This window comes from Callorhinchus milii, unplaced genomic scaffold, assembly GCF_018977255.1.
Source record: "Callorhinchus milii isolate IMCB2004 unplaced genomic scaffold, IMCB_Cmil_1.0 Scaffold7, whole genome shotgun sequence".
Taxonomy (NCBI): Eukaryota; Metazoa; Chordata; class Chondrichthyes; order Chimaeriformes; family Callorhinchidae; genus Callorhinchus; species Callorhinchus milii.
Genome location: NW_024704748.1, coordinates 12,845,482 through 12,867,962, shown reverse-complemented (window position 1 = coordinate 12,867,962; position 22,481 = coordinate 12,845,482). Strand labels below are relative to the sequence as shown.

The window sequence follows — 22,481 nt, the reverse complement described above, 5'->3', positions numbered from 1 at the left end:
TCACACTTTTTGTGTTACTTCCTATAACCCTTTTTCTTCTCGGAGTATTTATGTTTTCTTTATCACTTTTTGTACTGTGGCCTTATTATTATCTTTAGTTTACTGTTATTTCTGTAGGTTTTGTTTATTTAAAAAAAGCGTGGATTTATGTGAGTCATTGCATTCCAGTTTGACTTAACGGTAGGCTCTAGACATAAATATTCAAACAAAAAAAAGACAGTATTACACAGTATTCATTTACATTACCTTAATGTGTCAACAGCCTCTGAAGGGGAGGATTGTAATAGAGCTTTAAAACGTACAACTTGGCAATTGCACCATTACTAACAAGATTTCCAAAGTTTAAATTAAAACAAATGCTATTTTTAATTTTTTTAATTAAACTTGAAGCAGCCTTGATGTAGTTATTCAATTCAGATTCTTCACAGCATATTAATTTCTATATGCATCGTCTTGCAATGGAATTCTACCAATTGGTTCGTTTCTATTCAAATTCAAACGTGTAGATTTATTTAAAAGCCCTCGGGTATAAACACTTTTCAGTGTCAAAGCTATAAAGGTTCATATACTCATGGGACTCTTAAAACTATGCAATTCCCCGGTTAATATTTCTACTTCAAAGGACCAAACATTTGTTACTTGTATGCCAAGTATTATATGCCAAATACCAAACATCTATTACATTACCTTCTGCTCTATCACATGCGAAAAATAAAGTAATGTTTCTCATTTTCAGTAGCAGAAAACCTTACACGCCCCTGAAAAAATACTTTAACAATTGCCAAATTTTTATAAATGTTACTTTTTAAAAAAAAATACTTTGAAGCACTTAATACACTTTGGCTGAATACTCGGCCCTGATGGTAATGACTTTGGCAATGTGCAACTCCAATTAGCAATGTGTTAGGGAAGCCCCATTCACTGACTTGATCAATCCCAATATGAGCAACACCAACCAGAATTTTCTCCCAAATGAATTTTCTATGAACTGCAGTGACTAAGTTGTTAAATTAGCACTCAACACCCCACAAATAGAAACTGTATCAATGACCAAATTTGATCTATTATAATGTTACATCAAAATTCACTGAATTATCATGCTTTTCTTCAAAATAGGTTTTAAGCATTTTTAATGCCACATGAACAGGTGGCCAGAACCAGTTTAACATCTCATCTCATCCAAAGAATAGTGTCTCAAACAATGTAGCACTCTGTCATTGCTACTGCACAAAAGGTTCAAAGTTAAAATCCTGAAATAGAATGCTTGGGATTCATGAACTGTGAATTCAATGTAATAATCGCCAGGGGCAATGCAGCAAATAAATACGACTTCTAAATAAAATATCTGAAGCGGGTTTTATAAAGTGTCTCACAAGACCATTATGGTAAAGGAGAAAATCCAGTGGAATTCAGAATTAGCAAAGTGAACTGACAGACGAGTTAGCAAAAAGATCAATTGGAAAACATTGATTTCTTTACATCAAAAAAGACCTACAGAATCTCAGCAGGGGTTTCCTCTCCAAATTTGATCATTATTGTCACAAACTTTACTGTGTATTTCCCCATCTTCCTCTTGGCCTCCAAACATTACAAGAGCAACACCAACAAGCAGAAATGTTACATTCTACTGTAGTGCCATTCTGCACCATAATGAGGGATACAGTATTCACAAAAAAAGCAACAAAAGAAAATCTGACATCTCAAGATCAAGCACTTTGAGATGTCCTCCAGATGTGAAAGGCGGTGTATAAATGTAAATGTGATTGTTTTGTATTAATGCACTTCAAAATCCTGCCTTCGCTTAGATGCAATATTTCATGGCATCTAAGCAAAGGTATATTTCATATTTCATTACAACCAAAGGGAAAAAATTACAGCCCACGGCCTTTTTGTTTTTTTATTAGAATTTTTGTTGCTTAGAATGCAAAGTGCCATTTTTTATCATTTTGATGTCAAGTGAAATTGGTAGGTGATACAATTAGATCGATTTAATAACCGTTGATTTAGAATTCTGCAAAAGTTGATTCCATTACTTCTCAACAGTTTAAAGACTTTATTAAATCTGATCACCCAACAAGCAACTGTTACATCCAAGGCTGATTTGTATCCAATTGTTTTCTTTACCTATATCCTAATACTTGCCTGAATTTGATATAAATATTTTAAAAAATCAGTAAACATTAATATTCACAATACTTTTACTGTGATATTCAGCAATCCAACATGTATACATTTTCTATTTTAACAATACCAGAAGATGAAGAATTAAGAAAAATGAATCGAGCTTTAGAAAATGGTGTCTACTGGGGTTCTCGGTCAGCAGAAGAGAGGAGGAGCCTGAAAACAACAACAACAACAAACATTTGTATAGCGCCTTTCATGTCAGGAGGACATCCCAAGGTGCTGACATGCACTTGTTGTGAATGTCTCCATTGTTACCTATATAAAGTGGCCGTTTCGGGCTCCTATGCTACCACAAGCACTGTAGTGTATGCATGCGTATCCACAATGCAAGATCCTGATCTCATTTTCCCTGCCAAGCAAAGTTTTTTTAAACCATTGTATGGTTTCATCAATCATTGAAATAAAGACATTACAAACTAAACTTGCTGTTGGTGTATGTAGAAATTGAGACAGTATAAGAGTGGTATTGTTTCTAAGAGTTTAAACCAATATTCCTCTGACAGTGAAGCACAATTCTAGTAGTTATGGGGGCGGGGACGGGGGAGAGAGAAAACAAGGAAATGGTACGACAGTTTTCAACTTATTGAAGGTTTCTAAGTTCCTCTTCTGAAATTAAATTAGCTCTAAAAAGCCACTAATGTACCATGTCCCAAATATTAGCTTTCTAGCAAGGGGAATGGAGGGTGGGGGAAACTGGGCATTGGAGATTACCCACTTCTTTCCAAATATACCACATGCAGGTTGTATATACTCCACTAGGCAGGTACTTTAGGCATTTGATTTTTAGTAGATACGGAGGAACCAGACACGGTAATACCATGTTTTGATAAAATTTATAATCAAACGCAACATCCGTGTTACAGTTGGAATGTTATCACAGATAAAAGTGCCAATTTGCAAATATTTGCGACACGGTCCATTTAATCACTCAGCAGCTGAAATCCAAACAGGAGCTCTAAATATTTCATTAAATAAAAGAATATTTTGCACAGCGACTTTAAAAGAATTCTCAAATCATGTAACTGTTGTCTCTAGATTGGCCTATTACCAAATGTCTAGAACTGTGTTCTCATGGTACTGCACTTGTCACACTGGTACTCTGTTGAATTTTTATTTATTTATGCCAATATCAAATGTGTAAGAAAACATTTCTAGTGCCAGCCCATTATGTGCCAGGCAAGACTACCTTATCACACATCACTTGAGTAGAGCTGTGACCTTCTGACCCAAGCCTCAGTTAGTGAATGACTCCTTCAGAAGTGGAGAGGAGAAAACAACAGCTTTACCAATAGACAGCTCATTGTTTTCTGATTTTGTAACCCCTACACCAACTCTTCCCGACATGTAAAAGGAATTTAGATGTACATATGAGGGAGAAGGGAATAGAAGGCAAATAGAGGGATTAAAGAGTGGATGAAGGGCTTGTGTGAAGTATAAACACCAACACAGAATAGTGGGGCCAAATGGCCTGTTTCCATGCTGTACAGTCTATGTAAATCTATGGAACAGACAGCTATCAGTGTAAGTGGGGTTTGCGCAAGCCATGTTTCACTTGTATGGAGCTCTGTTCCTCTGTTCCTGGCCCGCAGTGCTTGGGGAGTTTCTTCTCACTCAAATGGTGCCAGTGCTTTCTCGCAAAGCAAATACTGCACTTGGATTCTCATTTCCCTGTGTGCGCTATTTACACCAGACAAACTCGTCAAAATCAGATGATTTTTCAAGGGATGACTGAAGAATAGTTTGATAGATTCTATTTCTATATTTGGATCAGTTATGGGCTGAGCCAACAAAAAAGTGCAGCTGTACTTTCCCCGTGGAATCCCCTACAAACGCCCGACTCCCCTGCAAACCTGTATAAACACAGTGAGCTCAGGGCCCTGAGTCTCTGTGCTGTTTGCTCGACGCTGCTACTGTGGGTGGAGCAGCTCCGCGAGCGGAAAATCGGCATGGAATTAAAGGCAATGTATTAGCATGGATTGGAGAGTGGCTAAATGGAAGAAAACAGAGAGTAGGGATAAACATTTCAGTTTGGCAGGATGTGACTAGTGGAGTGCCACGAGGATCAGTGCTTGGGCCTCAATTATTTACAGTCTATATTAATGATTTAGATGAGGAAATAGAGCTTAATATATCTAAATTCGCGGACGATATGAAGATAGGTGGGAGAGTAAGCTGTGAGGATGGCACACAAAGAATGCAAAGGGAAATAGGCAGTCCTAGGTGAGTGGGCAAGAAGGGGGCAGATGGAGTATAACGTGGGGAAGTGTGAAGTTATTCACCTTGGTAGTAAAAATAGAAAATCGGATTATTTTCTAGAGGAGGAGAGACTAGGTAGTGTTAGTACTCAGAGGGATTTGGGTGTCCTTGAACACCAGTCACAAAAAATTAGTATGCAGGTACAGCAAGCAACTAGGAAGGCTAACGCCATGTTGGCGTTCATTGCAAAAGGGTTAGAGTACAAGAGCAGGGAAGTCTTGCTGCAGTTGTATAAGGCCTTGGTGAGACTGCACCTAGAATATTGTGTGCAGTTTTGGTGTCTTTATTTAAGAAAGGACATACTCGCCTTAGAGGAGGTGCAATGTAGATTCACCAGGTTGGTTCCTGGGATGAGGGGGTTGACCTATGAGGATAAGTTGAGTAAACTAGGCCTATATTCTCTAGAATATAGAAGAATTAGAGATGAACTTACAGAAACCTATAAGATTCTTAAGGATCTTGACAGGGTAGATGACGTGAGACTGTTTTCCCTGGTTGGAGAATCTAAAACTAGGGGTTATAGTCTCAGGATTAAGGGTCAGTCTTTTCGAACTGAGTTAAGGAAATGTTTCTTCACTTAGGGGGTAGTGAATTTGTGGAATTCTCTAACCCAGAAGGCTGTGGATGCTCAGTTCTTGAACATATTCAAGATTGAGGTTGATAGATTTCTAAAGGATAGAGGGATTAAGGGATGTGGGGATAGGGCGGGTAAATGGAATCAGGTTAAAAGATCACCCATGATCTTATTCACTGGCGGGGCAGGCTCGAGGGGCCGAATGGCCTACTCCTGCGTCTTATGGCCCAGTCTAGGCTGAACTGCGACAAATACATGGTTAGTTGCTGTACTATTCACATTAAATTTTTAATATTTTAAACATAACTGCGTGTTCAGGAAATGTGTCTCTAGTTTTAATCTGAGTTGTTTCACAAAATACGTCTCTGAACAGCACCAACCAACCCTCTGCAATTTTCCACAAGGCCTTACAAAATGGACCGCAATTTTTGGCAAATATATCCGCACTTTTCTATTGGCCCAAGTTATGAGTTTACTGTACTGCACACAGTCAGCTCTATGCTTTTCCTCTAACCTGTCCTGATTTTTCAAAAATCTTTTCCATCATGTCCCAAGTGAACTGCACTTATTTCTCAACAATTCTCATTCTCAATTTTTTTGTTCTGCTTTTTAGTTCCCCCTATGTATTTTATCATAAATATTGGATTCCAAATGCAACTTCTTAAATTATCTGCTGCTCAATAATTCAAAGTTTGCCTCTTTCTATTGCATATGATGCACTGCTCTTCCTTTCTGACCATTTTTGCTTGGCTTGCTATCCAAAATCCTCCTACTCTGCTGTCACACACTTGTGAGGACTCAGAAAAAAACGTCATGTGAATAAATAAGCTTAATTTAACATTAAAGCCTCACAGCATTCACACCTACCAAACCTAAAATGGAAAAATATATATCTACGTCCCCTTTGCACCCCTTACCCACAGTGGCACCAAAGGCTTAATATCTGAATTGACAGCTATAAGAAAAGGTATTAAAAATATCTTCACTTACTACTGCACAGTTTTGGAGAAGATGCGTTGCAATATCTTTTGTGACAGCCGTGTGAGTCACATCAAAACAACCACGGACATGGTCTTATTTTGGCTCTGCAGTAACAAAAATAAACTCAGTCAGTACTGCTACCGCACAAACAAAATAAAAAACAAATCTTGAAACTCAAGTGATCAAGTGTAAAATTTACCTCAGAGCCTAAATTACATTTTTAAACTCGTTCAGTCTTTCTTTCCAGGTGCTCTCTCGAGAGGTTCATTATAGTAACCATCCTTACATTTGATATAGCGCCTTTCATATCAAGAGGATGTCTGAAAACGCTTCAAAAGATTTACTTTCATGGTAGGTCAATTTGAGCACAGAAAAATGCCACAAAATGAATGACCAATTTTATCTGTGGGAATGTTGCCTGGGTCACCAGGGGAAACTCCCTTCTCTTTTTGAATAGTGCTAAGGTGTGTTTTACATCCACCTGAACAGGCAGACGGGACCTCAGCTCAACATCCCATCCAAAGGATATCAAACATCTTCCACAATGCAGCGCTACCCCTAGACTGTATGAGTTCATAATCCTGACGTGGGGCGTGAACCCACATTCTGACTCAAAGGCCGAGTATGCAGCTAACTGAGCAAGACTGACGAGGAGCAGTGGGCCCTGGATAAAAGGCCAATCACGGCTGATGCAGTGCTGAGCCACACACACCAGAAAAAAGTTGCAGATCTCAGTCAGAGCAGCAGTTGAGTATTAAACGCCCCCCGGTTAGGAAAGGAGGGGAAGGGTACAAAAATCAACCGTGATTAGGAAGGGTGCGGAGAGGAAAATGAGCCAAGGCCCTGATCACTATCTTGTTGTAAGACATTGGAAGGTATATCTTTATGTAGATGAGAGGATCAAGATCAGGCTCGCCTAAAATTACTCCCCCTCCCTCAGTCAAATAGCCTTTAATGGGCTGATTTAAGAGAACCAGTTAGCGTGCACTGAGCCTGAACTGGACAGAAAGAAATAGCAGTAAAATATGTTTAGGAGAACACAGGGAGAAAGATTGGCAAGAAAGTAATGCTCACAGAGGCATCTCTTACACACACCACACCCATCCACCACAGACACACACACCCACCTAACACGCACATCCACCCACCACACACACACACACAAACAAACACCCACCCAGCCCTCCCACCCACCACACGCACACAGCCCCCCCACCCACCACACGCACCATACGCGCGCAGCCCTCCCACCCACCACACCCACCATACGCGCGCAGCCCTCCCACCCACCACACGCACACAGCCCCCCACCCACCACACACACCATACGCGCGCAGCCCTCCCACCCACCACACGCACACAGCCCCCCCACCCACCACATGCACCAGACACACACACAGACACCCACCACACACACAGACACACGCAAAACAAAGGAGTCTGTGTATGTTTTTGGTCTGTTATTTAAACTAAAGCTATGATTGATCCACATATCCAAACACAAGTTGTCTGTTGAAGACATAAGGTTTTGCCCTGAACACATTTGTAATTGGCGTGTGCACTCTCTTCTCCTCTTCCCAAGTGACGAGTCAGCTTGCTCCTTTTATGCTGCGTGTCAAGCATGTAACTTTATAACACAGACAGACTAGAGAACGGTGGAGTATGTTCTACTGGGACGACAATTCAAGGTTTGCATTTCATCAGGAGCACCATTTGGTCCTTCATTTGATTGCTGGCTGTTGAAACAGTTTTGATACTGAGCCAGGGGAAGGTCACATACAATAATGTTCTCTGTACCAAAGCTTTACACAGTAATGTATACATTACACACGTTCAGAAGTTTACCCATAGGACTCAAGCTCAATGTATGGTATCAGCTATTTGCTACTAAGTTATGAAAGAATATTGTCCTCTGAATAGAGTTAATGGTAGCAAAACAAAAATTACTGCAGATGCTGGAAATCAGTTAATGTTAGATTGGAAAGCCAACTCATCAGATGCATTATCAAATTAACGCTTTCTTTGTTGAAGAGCCTCAACTTTAAAAATGCACTCTCCAATTCTGGCACGTTATTTCACAAACTATTTAATATTAGAAGTATTCCTGGCTTACAACCAAAACCACTTCCCCATCCTCCCAACACCCCCGCCCCCCACCCAACCTTGTACCATGTTACATGATGAAGAGATGGAAGGACAAGCTGCTTGCTGTCAGACATCCGTCAGTGGCTTCTTGTAATCGGGCACTAAAATAACCCACTACAGAGCAAAGTGGACTTGTGCTTTGATCCTACCTCCCTGCCTGAAAGTGCCTCTGGTCAATCACCTCTCGCAGACACTGAACATGATCAGAACATCAGCATGTTTAGAACCATGGGGTCAGAGTTCAGCTTCGACAAATCTGTGGAGCAGCCAATTTTTGCACAGATGCTCCAAATCACACAGCTCTTTCCTTTTAAATTTATAACTTGATCAAAGATTGATTTAGTCTTTATGCTGCAATGTAATATTTTAGACACACATACTGCTTAAAAGTATTCATTTTTTGCTGGAAGAATGGATAAACCATATGCAAGACAATTTCCCTGGGAAGTCTTTAGTCAAAATCCTGCTGGTCCAACCACATCAGCACCAGCATATGGGCAGTTATGGAACAAGGTCAAACAATTGACCTTCAAGTCAAGAATGGAGCCCTTATCATGACAATAAAATAAGTTTTCACTAAATCAGTGGATTGTACATATAATACACTGGGGAGAAGCTTTGTATTTCATAATCCATGCATTACACAGAGAGACTTCATTAATTTCTGGAGCCGATCATTTACTACAACACTAGGTGCTATTTCACTCTCCTTACACATGACCCCCTCCCAAAAGTTTAATATGCATTCTTTTTAAAAAATCAATAAAACTGCAGTTTAACACTCACCCAGAACTTCCTGCAGCACTGCATGCTCAGTAATAAACTGTAGATTCCTCTACTCAGCGACTTCCAAATTTGATTTGTTTAAAATACTTGAAATTCTTAACTAGGCTAAGAACAGGAAAATAAAGATTCTGCACAGATTACCTTTCTGATACACAATTCCTAACAGAAATGAGGTAGGTGACTTGGCATCAATCTCACTGCTGATTTGACTTGTAGGACACAGACTGCAGTGGTCCACATTAACTCTGCATTCCTATTTTCTCTCCTGGTGGCAGAGAAGTAACCTCCATTTGATTGTATTCTACCATCCCTCGCCACGGTCCCAAATCTGCATTCACAGCAGCCTACTGTAAAGCAATAATGAACCAACGTACTCTTTCATGTCACAAAACAAGTCAAACTGAAACTAAACAAATAAAACAAGAGCATTAATTTTGCTGTGCAGCTTAAGAAGTGCTGAACTACAAAGTAAACACATGTAGAAATTAGATAACGTAAACAAAACAGAAAAACAACATTTGCAGTAAGCAAGAAAGCAAGTTCTCTATAATGCTCTGGAAAATAACTAATGAGTGAGTCCATTTTATAAGATGTGAGGCAAACCACAAAACTGCTATATCATCAGAAGAATTTTAACAGGGAATGATTGTGAAAATTACTGCATTTGGCCCACTTTTTGGAAATTAATAAAATAAACTATTAGGATACAGCAAACCACAAAAATGCAATATTAAGTGCCACCTAAACATTTCCAAAGGATTTTATTTTCCTGCAGCATGGATGGAAGGTCAGGTGATTTTTTTCTTTTTAACAGAAAAAGCAAGAAGTATAGGTTAAATAAAAAGCAAATACTGTTGTCTCATATGTCACCAGCCTGGTGGGCTAATATGTCACTAATATTTGTAATTGCACTGGTAACAAGCTAAAAAGGATGCTAACATTCTGGAGTAAAAGTTTGACCGCTTTAGGAAGTGCAGTAGGAAGGAAGCTGTGGTTTGAGCTCTCCATTGTGCACACTTCAAGGGATTAAGAGGCCAAACATTCCTCTACAGAAAGGATGGGAGTTATGTAAGAGTACCATCTCATGCTTTCCATCAGCCTGTCAAGCAGCAAAATTGAAAGTAGCTTGTAAGGAGTTGTCACCTTCTTAGATAAGGAATGGAATACAACCTGGGAAGACACTAAAAAATTAAACTGATCATTCATCATCTTCCCCCTCCTGAGATATTTGCACAGCACAAAACAAATGTACTCAACTATATAATTCACCCATTAAATACACCGTCAATTCACTTTATCAATTCACTTTACGGTGTATTCTGTGAAGCGCTTAGAGACGTTTTAACGACCTGATAAGGCGCTATATCAAATGCAAGAATTATTATTGTTATTATCGTTATTCAATGGATTTGTAGTCCCATGTCAGGGCTTTGAGCTCATAATCTAGGCTAACACTCCAGTGCTGTGCTGGAAGAGCATTGCATTGTCGGAGAAGCTGTCCTTAAAATGAAAATTAAATCATGGTCCCATCTACCTGTTTAGATGAGAACAAGATTCCCTGGTGTCCTGGGCAACCCAGATGTAATCGCTCATTTACTTGGTTGTTTATGAAAGACATTGCTATGTGCGAACTGACTACCATGTTTGCCTACAAATACAGTGACTACACTTCACAGAAAGCATTTTGAGATCTTGACATTGTACGCCCTGCATCAAATGCAATATTTATTACTATTTACTATTATTTATTCATTTGCAAAGAATATTTTAAACAAAGTAGCTGATGTTCTGATGCAACTACTCACCGATAACATTCATCCCACCAATTAAACTGCCTCGATACTATATCAGAATTAAATTTGACATTTTCTATTTGAATATGACAAGCATTGGGTGTCATATTAAAATTTCTGGTTACAATCGTGCTCACAATGTTTCTTTCAGTTAAAATAGACCAATGCACCATTTCTCCTTTTCGTCTCATCTCTCTTCTAGTACATGAATTAAAGACAGAAAAAAAATATCCCTCCACCAATACGGCAACACACACTCGCCTGCAGCACTACATTATTTGTAACCAACCTACGCATCAATTTTGAGGACTACTCCATCTCAATTACAGAGCTGATATTAGAAGCACTTATAAAAGTAATTTCGGCAAATATCCAATGCAGAAAATTAGTGCATTTAGATAAATAAAAGTTATTATGGCATTTAATTGATTCTGATCTCTGCATGAGCACACTGAATCCCAACCTGAGTGAAGGGCGCTATATGAATGCAAGTTGTTAATGGGATTTTGTAAAAAAATTATAATATACTATGGGACAATACACCAAGTATAGTGGACGTCCAGTTATCTAGACCACTTAAGAAATATAGAATTAGGTTTGGATAATTCAAATGCTGGGCTTTCCATTTACCAGAAAATACAGGTCAACTCAACACTGTACACTTAAAACTCAAGAGAATGTTGCAAAGTTGGAGGCCTTGCTAAAAACAGAAGATGGAGGTGGGACACCAAATTGTAGATTGCTGTCACTGGACTAACACATTTTAATTTTCTTTCTCCTCCTACTTGACAGCGACCTTTCCATTGTTTCCATTTTTTATCTAATTTGGGTTTGATAGGAACCATATACAACACCTTACTTTTTGCAGAAAGCCTGTGTTGTAACGAAGGCCTCATGTCAAACCACTTTGGGGTTATTTTGTAAAGCTCCACTAAATACCATTGTTCCACTAAAATACCACTAAACAACAACAACAACAAAAATTACATTTATAGAGCGCCTTTCATGTCGGGAGATGTCTCGAAAACATGAAAATCACTATATCAAATGCAAGGATTATTATTATTGTCTGCCATATTTATGAAGCAATAATGTTGCCCTTGCAACATACCGTAGCTGATTATGTACAAAATATGATGAGAATGTGGTAACATTCTCTGATAAGAAAAGGAGAAATGAAAGATTTTTTTCAAAAATATGTGTTTGCACACACTATGAAAGTTACTATGAAATTCAGGGCAGGGAATAAAATCATTTACTGTACTGTATGGACAGACCAATTAATGCAAAAACATGGACTTACAAGCTAGAAGATATCTTTCCTTCTCTTATCAAAATAAATCCTGGAAGCAATTACTTGGCTTGCAAAGTTTTCTCAACAAAAAAGAGCTACTTACTGAAGCAATACTTCAGAATTGTCAGCTGAATGTCCCTCTCCCTTCACCACACACACACAAAGAAACACTGACTCATAGACTTACGAAGCACGAGAAATTGCACTGCTCATTACAAAAGATTGAAATACTTTTTTTAAAATATTGATCTAAAGATGCCAAAGCCCAAATAATGGAGGACTACAGTTCATACATAGAGAGGGAAAGCAGATAAATCAAAAATGATGCAGGCTCATCTCCAAGTCAAAAATCATCAGCTACTTCAAAGGAGTGCCAGATATTTTTGTACAGATTGCCAATATGTGGTAGGGTTAACCCAGCTAGGAAATGCAATGCCAGATGGGCTGTCAGCTTTAAATTGGGGAGGGCGGGGCGGATTGACGAAAACAGACAGATAATCGCCGAAGGCATCACAAACTGATCTAATTAGTATCATACATTTTCTAATTTCTCCAATCTGATTAAGTTGATTCTTTAAAAAAAATGTATTCTCCATCAAAAACTGCTTTCGATCAAAATGGCTCTGAAGAGAACTTCGCCTTGCCCCCATTACTATAAGAGTCAAATGTGGGTTGAAAACTATTTGAAAAGACAGCTGGAAAACATATCGGATAATATTTGGCAGCAGCAGGTTACAAGGCAATAATTCAAATGAGTGGCTCTAATTATATCAAATCACAAAAGCAAAGCTGAAACTGTTATAAACAGCAGCAGAAGCACCCAAATAAATTGCTGCCAAACATTTACATAGGTTATAGATTTGATGTTTTTAAAAACCTAGAATTTTATCCTTACAAATGCAATAGAGATTGCAGGAGGTCAGTGAAATGGCTCTATAACTTTCATTACTCTAACAACTGAAGTTACAGGCTACCTCAGGAATGCTACTATAACAACAGTTGTGTTTTCAGCATAGAATCATAGAATCATAGAATTGTACAGCACAAAAAGAGGCCATTCGGCCCATTGAGTTTGTGCCGGTTCTTTGAATACATCAATTAATGTCAATCCCACTCCCCAGCCCTTTCCCCATAACCCTGCAAACCCGTGCTCCTCAAATACCCATCCAACGCATTTTTAAAAGTAGTTATCGAATCGGCCTCGACCACCCTTTCAGGCAATGCATTCCAGATTCAAACAACTCGCTGCGTGAAAAAATTTCTTCTCACCTCCCCTCTGCTTCTTTTAGATACTATTTTGAATCTGTGACCTCGAGTCACTGACACACCCACCAATGGAAACAGTTTTTCCCTTTCTAACCTATCAAATCCCCTCATGATTTTGAAGACCTCTATTAGGTCTCCTCGTAACCATCTCTGCTCCAATGAGAATAATCCCAGCCTCACTAGCCTTTCTTCATAATCAAGGTCCCTCATTCCTGATACCATCCTCGTAAATCTCCTCTGCACCCTTTCCAATGCCTTAACATCCTTCCTATAGTGTGGTACCCAGAACTGGGTGCAGTATTCTAACTGAGGCCTAACCAGTGTTTTATATAGGTTAATCATAACCTCCTGACTCTTGTACTCTATGCCCCTATTTATAAAGCCTAGAATCCCATTTGCCCTTTTTACAGCCTCATCTACCTGTCCTGCCACCTTCAAGGATTCATTTACCTGCACCCCTAGGTCTCTCTGTTCTTTTACCCCCCTTAAGATTGTATTACCAGCCTGTATTGCCTCCCCTCATTCTTTCTACCAAAATCCATTACCTCGCATTTCTCCACATTGAAACTCATCTGCCATGTGTCTGCCCATTTTACTAATGTCTTCCTGGAGTTGGCTCCTATCCTTCTCACAGCATAATACAAAAAAATAATCTACAGTTGTTATGGAACAAAACAAATGGAATAAAGCACCCTATAAAAATTAAGAATACAGATTAATTTGAATTGTCAGCATTGCAATTGTTTGTAAGAAAGAAGTCATGCTTTTTTTAGTGTCTATGTTAAAACAACTCAAAACATTACGGTAATTAAGTGCTGCAACTGTTTTTTTGTAGACAAGCATTTTGCAAACAGCAAAGAAACAAAAAGCCACAAGATGAATAACCATCAATTTATGTGAAGGATTGTAGGCTGGGCTATCAGAGAAAACTTCTTTCTCTTTCTGGATGGTGTCACACGATCTTTAAGTGAGGCGATGAAGGCAGGACCTTGGTTTGATGCTGTACACACAACAACAACAAAATTACATTTATAGAGCACCTTTCATGTCGGGAGGACGTCCCAAACCGCTGAACACTTAGGGTTGCACACTTAAAGCACACAATAAAAAGTTATTTTTTTAAAAAAAGAGTGCACATTACAATACTGACCACTCGACCAGTCGCATAAGTGACTACTTGGATTTTGTGATGCTGATAATGCACGTACTTATCCAATTGTCAAGCTAGACTGTCCACTGACTCACACAAACCTTCACCTCAATTCAAACTCCAGTCTGTGTTAAAGTACCTGGTTGTTAGTGGGAGTAAAACAACTGGCTTCCATTGCCCTACTTTAGGGAGTAAAACACAACAGCCTTGAAGTTCCCCTTCCTGATCGTTGTTCAGTCAAACCCACACGTGTCAATGTGGGATTAGGACAGGATGTCCTATTGGTTGAATAAGATGACAATACTCCACATCTAACTTGACAAATTAAGTATAGTCACTTATTAGGTGAGCTGAAGGACATCCAGGCTTGTGTAAACATACGCCAACATGAGTGAGCTACTTTAGAAGAACAGTGGAAAAACAGGAGGATAAAAAAAGTTCAATTTTAATCAAAAATTCAAATATATTTAAGGGCACATGTCATCTATAAGTCCAATGCACATTAAGCTTCAGTGGTGAACTCAATTGTACAAGGTATGGGACAAGGCCCACTGCGAGAGATGGTAATCTAGTTTGAACAATTAATTTAAAGTAAAAACATTTGCGATTTTCTCTTGTGTTCAGATAATCACAGCACCTTGTTTAGATCACTGCTTTATCATTCCCAAGGTCTTGGTTTAACTGAGCACAACCATCTGAACTTCTCAATTAGATTAATGCCTTGCAATCACTCTCAGGTAGCCGGTATTTTTTCCCATTTAATATTCTAACCCAATAATCTTGATTACAGAAAGAAAATAGCCCAATGCATCTAAAATTAAGAGTTAATCAAAGACACATACCACACTGCCATAATTAAAACAAAATGTGTAGACATAAGATTTCCACCTGTACATGTACTGTATTGGCTTCTCACTGGAGCAAAGAACTAGCCTTTTATACCACAGAAAAGGTCCATTGTGTCTCTATTGTGTCTCTATTGGCTCTTTAAAAGAGCAATCAATTAGTCCCATTCACCTATCTCCCCCCCCCCCCCCCCCCCACCATACTATCTAACCAGAGAGTTCTCCAGTTCTTTTTGTTTACAAAACGTTATCAACAGTCAAATCCTCTCTCTGTAGACTCTTCAGAGTCGGCCATAATGAATATGTTGCCTGTAGATACTTAGGAGTTACATTCAGGTACTAATATAAATCATTTAAGAACAAATATGATTGGGTGCTTCAAAGTGACATGTATCTCACACTCCCTTCTTTCACCGGTCCAAACAACCTGATACTGGGCGTCCTGAGTAGCATTGTTCTGCTAGAAACTAAATTATTTTTGCACTTCCAACCAGGAAGCAAATACCTGTACCGTATTTTTAAATAAGGGTGGATTTTAGGTCCAAGAAACAGGTTAAGGTTAACATAAACTATCCTGTTTTATAACATTCAGATGAAATTTACATATAACCTGCAGCTTTTGTGGCTTTGTCACGAGAAGGGGCTGCAATGTTAACATTGGTTTTGCACAACTTCTCAGTAAGTAGCATGCAAGTTCTCAACGGTAGTTTCAAACTCTGTTTCATTTTTTTTAAATTGCGAGAGAGGATCAATTTCATGTTTTCTTACATTTGAATTTTCTGTTTGAAGTATTTAATCCCTCTCCACAAATGCATTCACATTAGACAGCAAGCTTACATTTAGTTTGGGTTATAAATTACAGCAACTGTAGTTATTTCTCATGGTAATAGCCAATCTGTATTCGTATGTGTTTTGAGTGATTTTGAACTCACGGTATTTAAATTTTATTCAAATTTGGATCAGTCAATAATTTATTTAATAAAATATGAATGACAACCCCATTGACCAGACAGACAAGAAGATCAGAGGATCAAATCCCAGTCTGCACTGAGTTAGCTGATCTCATGAGACTTGAGTTACGTGCTACAATTAGCTTGAGTGCTGCTTGGACGGGGATGGGGAGGGGAAAAGGAGGGAAGAAATTAGTTCCTGTTCCCAGTATTGATCTATCCAGATCAATCATTTCACCCACAAAATATCCAGGCAATTCACTCTACAGTATATTTGTCTCGAAGACATGATAAGGCACTATATCAAATGCAAGGATTATTATTATTATTATCTTCGCAAAGCAAAAGCTACATGAGTGAGAAGGGAATAGAGGGGTCTAGGAGGGGTGGGGGCTTGTGTGTGACATATAAATACATTGATTCAGTGGGCAGACTGGCCTGTTGTTGTCTTGCAACACTCTATGTAACTCTGTGCAACCAAGGGACAGTCTCCCAGCAAATGTCAGAGCTTTCAGCAGAGGAGAGAAAATCGATCAACTAAGGACTTTCTCAGTATACAGGGGCCTTCTGACTCAACCTAAAGCAAAGCAATGTTAATTCAGTACTCCACAATTATGGCATGGCATCTCCACAGGTCTGCCTCAGGTCAAGTGATCCCAAAACTTCTAAAGCCATCAATTTAAAAAAAACAGACAAGAAGACAAGATGTTCATTAGTTACCAAGGTTACCAAGCTATCACAGTAATATAGTGCTGACATCAATATTGAGGCAGGAGGTCAAAAAATGTGAAATGTGTTTGTGTCCTCAGACTGCTTGCAAGAAGGAAAAAAACTACAAAATGTGGGAAGCCAAACAGACATGTAAAAGTCCTACACACTGAACACAACAGTTTAGTGGATGAGACATAAGAGGTTTTCTCTAATGAATGTGTGTTTGCTTCTCTCCAGAAGTCACCTTCTGACAGGGTGGGGAAGGGGAGAGAAAGAGGGGGTGGAAGGAACGTTGATTTCATTGATATTACAAAACAAACATCTGCATGGACCTTCTCCAGAACTGCTCATATGTATTCATGCTGTGTTAGAAGGAAGTTCACAGTTCAGCATAAAAATGAACTGAATCGTATATAGCTGCTTGCAGAGTCTTCCCCAAAGGAGTAACTAGCCAGTTGGTTTGAACAGTTTCCTTCATCTCAAATGTGTTAATGCTGGAAAACTGTACGAATGCCTGGAAACAAACATCCCTCCAGCACCACAGCCAACAGCCTGAAGAGTGAGGCACATCCCACAGTAACAGCTCATTGATTCCATAACTAGGCAACTGCTGTGTACTCAAGCCCAGGAGAGAGAAAAAAAAGATACTTTGAAGACACTTTGTATCTGCAAAATGTATCAAAGAACATTGTACTGTACCGTTGTTCTACGTTAGAAACACTACAAACATACCAAACAAAAGCAATATTTGGGACAAGCAAAACTTTTGTGACATATTGTAACTGTACTTGAGCCCAAAACACATACCACTAAGTAACTAGCATTTAAAAGGCTTAGGTAGAAATACTGTTCTCTCTGTTTAAAGTACTCCCATCTGTTGTATATGTTTTTTAAAGCTATGTTTCCATCCTATTCTATCACATCCTATTCTATAACAGTAAATTGATTTTTATTTATATAACTAATTTCTACCTACTTTTCCAAATGGAAATTCATTTCAAGATCTCCTCTTCAATCTAATCCAGCTTTACAGCGAGAGAGAGCGAGAGAGAGCACGTGCGGGTGGCTATTTATGCTTACTCATGTACAAATAAAACACAGAGAGGAGGGGGAATAGAAATAAATTGTACATACATCCAGATTGCCAATACTGTACCAAATAACCACAATTCTTTCAAAAGAAATTTGAGCCAGGTTTCACTGAAACACTTCCTAAATAAATGGACAGTTATAGCAATGCTAAAGTGTAGAAAGGCTCTTTCACCCTTTTGTAGTATTTCTGCTGATGACTTTGGAGTGAAGATAGAGGAGTGAAGACAGAGGAGTTCAGTTAGTCATCATGGCAACTGAAACAATGTAGATCGAAACACAGCAGGACACACACAAATTAAACCACTGAAATTTATTCCAAAACAGCACAATTATGCTTGTAAGTGCCACGGAGTGTTAAACAGACTAAAATTACAAAATATAATTTACATATCCAGCCTTGCATATCGATACGTGCATTTCCAAATCTAATTTGATGCTTATAAAAAACTGAATAAACAATACAGTCCAGTACATTACTGACCATTGATATAGAAAGCTAAAGGCACAAAGCACATCTAAATAGCAAACATTACAATGCTAGTCAATCTGAATTATTTTATCTCCAAAGTAAAAACTGAACGTTTCCTGCACTACTACTCATTAATGATCAGTTATCTTCTTTGAAAGGAATTGGTCTCTTCTTTCAGTTAAATGAGGCCTCTTAGTTGAACCGCCAATAATCATTGACATTTCTTATATTGAGGACTGCCTGTTCTCAGCCTTCCAACCTACAGGAATGTGATAAGACGTTACGGAATAAAGGAACAACAACAACAACTTGGATTTATATAGCGCCCTCCATGCCGGACGACGTTTCAGAGCGCTTAAAGGAAGATGCAAACCAAATTAAAATTCAATCCCATTTGATTTTTATTCCTATTTCATAGCAATTTATACCATCGAAGGTCACCTTCTAGTGTTTATATTATTATTATAATTATTATAACACCAACTTTAAAGTCAACAGTGCTTTTCACCTGCAATTTTGCATTCGGAGGCAGCAATGGAGTGGAATAGCAGTGGAATCCTGTACAGCAGTGGTTAGTACGCTTGCCTAAGTCAATTGGTGGATTGTTTTCTGGGGGTAATAATCCCTCAAAAAATAAATTGATCATTAAATCCATAACTGTTTGTAGGACACTGCTGGCTACAATTGGCTGTCATGTTTCACCCACAAAATACAGTCAATCCATTTACAATGTATTCTGCAAAGCACTTTGAAACATCTCAATGACTTGATAAGGTGTTATATCAAATGCAAGGATCATTATTATGCTAGAAGCAATGTCAATGCTGTCTCCAGCAGAAAAGGTTGCCCCATTTTATGGCTATGGGCAAACTGAGCGTTCAGTCTATGTATGGGATTAGCTGTGGATCTGTTTGCTGAGTTTAATGCACCATCCCCAGCCATTGAAGAAGGTCTCATAATGAGAAAATAAAGTCACAAATATAACTTTCAGACAAGGGTGCATGCACGAGTTTGCACGTGTGCAGTTGACTACTGCTCAATCACTATGGAATCTCCCCTATCACGTAAATTGGGTGGATACACATCACTGGGTGCCCAGAGGTTTGCATAAATGCTTCGACTCGAAGTGGACGTGCAAAATAAATTTGGGAATTGGAATTCAATCTAAGAACCCCACATGTAGGCGTTTATAAAAATAAGCGCTTAGCAACCAAGCTAATCTCGGTGTTGATGTCTCCAGCAGTATAAGACCAAATGCACATTCCAAGGATTTGTTGTTTTCATATGATGTTGAATGATAAAAGTCAACCGGGTTGCAAATCACAAAAATCTAAGGTGCAATACCAGATATTTCTACAAGTAGATCATTTAAATTAGAGCAACAGATTGGAAAATATACGCACAATAGTGGACACAATAATGCAATTTACACTTTTTAAACAAGGTTAGGTTACATTAAACGTACAAACAAATAATTGCAACTAATTATGGAACTGAGTGGGAAATACATCCTTATAAAAACAACAATAGCTTGCATTTATATAGCACCCTTCACGCAGGATAGCATTTCAGTACAGTAACAAATTAACCATGTCTTGTAAACATTAAATATGGTTATTCCACTTCTTGAAAAGTATCCTGCAGCCACCTGCCTTGCCATCCAGGACAAACATAAACAGCACAGATTGAATGAATAAAATTGTAGAATCACCAGGGCCCTAACTCACAGAGGGGCCGAACCCAAATAGACACAACCCACTCTGAACACAGATAAAAGGGGGCTGGGAATGTATTTTAATAATACTGTATCTTGTTGTAAATAAAAAAATGTAGATGCAATAGTTTTTTTATCTCATGTGGAACTAAAGTTAAAGCAAGACAATAATCTAATGTTTTAAAAGCAAATTAACATTCAATAATAAAGCTCTGGACTCCCTAATTGTCTTGTAACATTAAGTATAATACAAATTAATTTTAAAAAGTACAAATTTGAAAGTACTAAGTTGGTTGAAGCAGACGTTAGGTTGCCTCGATTGGTGTCAGTACACCTTGAGTTAAGGAGGCAAAGGTTCCTACTCCTGATCATTATTCTGTGACGTTGTTGAAAAGTGCACATGTATCGACTTTGGATCAGGATGGGATTAATCATGATGCTCTCCTCCCCTGGGTCAAATAGACCAGTGAAGCTCTTATATTTCAAACAAATACAGAATATAAAGTTGGATAGCATTGGTGTTAGATTGCAACATGTCATTATTCCCACAGTCATCATCTTCATCAATTCTGTTTTGTGATAATTGAAGGACCCTTCAGCACATAACAGCAGTACCAGAACGAAGACACTTCCAATCATCTTATTTCAGATTTGAAGGCTGAGGGTTCAATGCAGTTGACCACACTTGAGAATCTGCTAGTCAGTTTGATTTTACACTTGCATAAACACTCCCTTGTCTTGTAGACAATTTTCTCTGCTAGGCTCAATTTCCATATAGTTCTCCAAAGTATTTTTTTAGGAAGCCCTCATTCTTTGTGATTAATGATGGTTGAATCTCCATAACAATTATTTTAAATCCATATTCCAAACATGTCTGCTTTACCTTGTAATCTAATTTATATCAGCAATCAGTACTGTATCATCCTTGCACCTTTGGTTGTTTGTCAATGCTCTATCGATCTTGAATCCTGCTTCTAAATCATCTAGCCTGTCTCTCATAATGAATTTTGAGTATATATTAAAAAGACTGAGTGGGAGAATGCAATCTTGTTTCACCCCATTATGAACATCAAATGGGGGACACACTCCTAAATACTAGAATTGTACCAATGACTGATTGAAGCCTATCAAATGCCGTGTACATATTCTTCCCAATTTCAGAGACAAAAACGGTCCCGAGGGAATGCCTAAGAAGAGATATGAAGTCAATCTTGAGGAAACCTTGAAGGTCTGCAATATGCCTTTTGATTAGTGAGACAAGTGGGCATGAACAGATATGCCGAAGACGAGTTTTAAATGGGATTTGCTTTGAGGGTGCTCACCAGGACCAGATCCAATTATCAAAGGAAAATGTGTGCCAAACAAATCTTACCTGTAGCATTCACTTACCAAAAATCTTAAAGAGTGTGTGCCTTCAAGACTGGGCTTTTAAGTTAGGATAACTTGCAAGAGGCAAACATCAATGATCTCAGTGGAACCATCCTAATCGATTGCAAAGGCTATCACTGCATGAACATCTCGCACCTCTTCTGATTCTCTTAATCCATCAGTTGCAACGCTTACTGCTGTTTGCTGTTCTCAGTAAAGGTTTGCAATAAGTCTTGACTTTTCTATTAATGTCAATGTTTTGTCAGTCATCTAATTAGTGTTTGTCTAACACTTTACATTTCTGTTATCTCCAGCTTCAAAAATCAAAATGATCTTGGCTTCATCCACAATCCAGTTTTCTCTTTATGCTAATATTTGTAGCAGCACATTTTCATGAGTGCTCACCCTAGTTATGGCTTTATGTGCTGCACACACCGGCCACTTAAGTTTTTGCAGTATGTTATAAATACAGATGTGAAGTTTATTGGTAAGATTTTTTGCTGTGTTACGTTACAGAACTGAGTCATTTCTGTACAGCAATTTTTGCCATATCCTGTACCACCTCAAGTATCTCTACATATTTTACAGAAACATGCTTAGCTTCTGAGATAATTATCCACCGGTTTCTTGAACGACTTATAATGTTCACATTTTCTTCATATCTTAAACAAGGAAATATGTTGTAATTTCTGCAAATCTAGCTTTGATGTCTTTAACAGATAAAATATCTCCCTCTTTAATACAACCATTTGTTGTATTTTTCTTCCCAATCCTAAAGGCACAACTTTCATAAGCATTAATATTGATGGTTTTAATGAAGATCACAAGGGAGGTTTGGATGAAACTACCCTTTGGCCAATTTGATTTCTACAGGAGTCCTGTAGCTCAGTGGTTAAAGCTCTC

General features: G+C 38.4%; 1 long non-coding RNA gene across 1 annotated transcript in view; it reads right to left on the bottom strand.

Annotated features, from left to right (window-relative positions):
- The window catches only part of LOC121849464, a 34,972-nt gene that overhangs the window by 7,995 nt on the left and 4,496 nt on the right, over nucleotides 1-22,481 (bottom strand). Inside the window, exon 2 of the long non-coding RNA XR_006085229.1 lies at nucleotides 6,005-6,099. This is a non-coding gene — a long non-coding RNA (uncharacterized LOC121849464). The remainder of the gene's footprint in view (nucleotides 1-6,004; nucleotides 6,100-22,481) is intronic.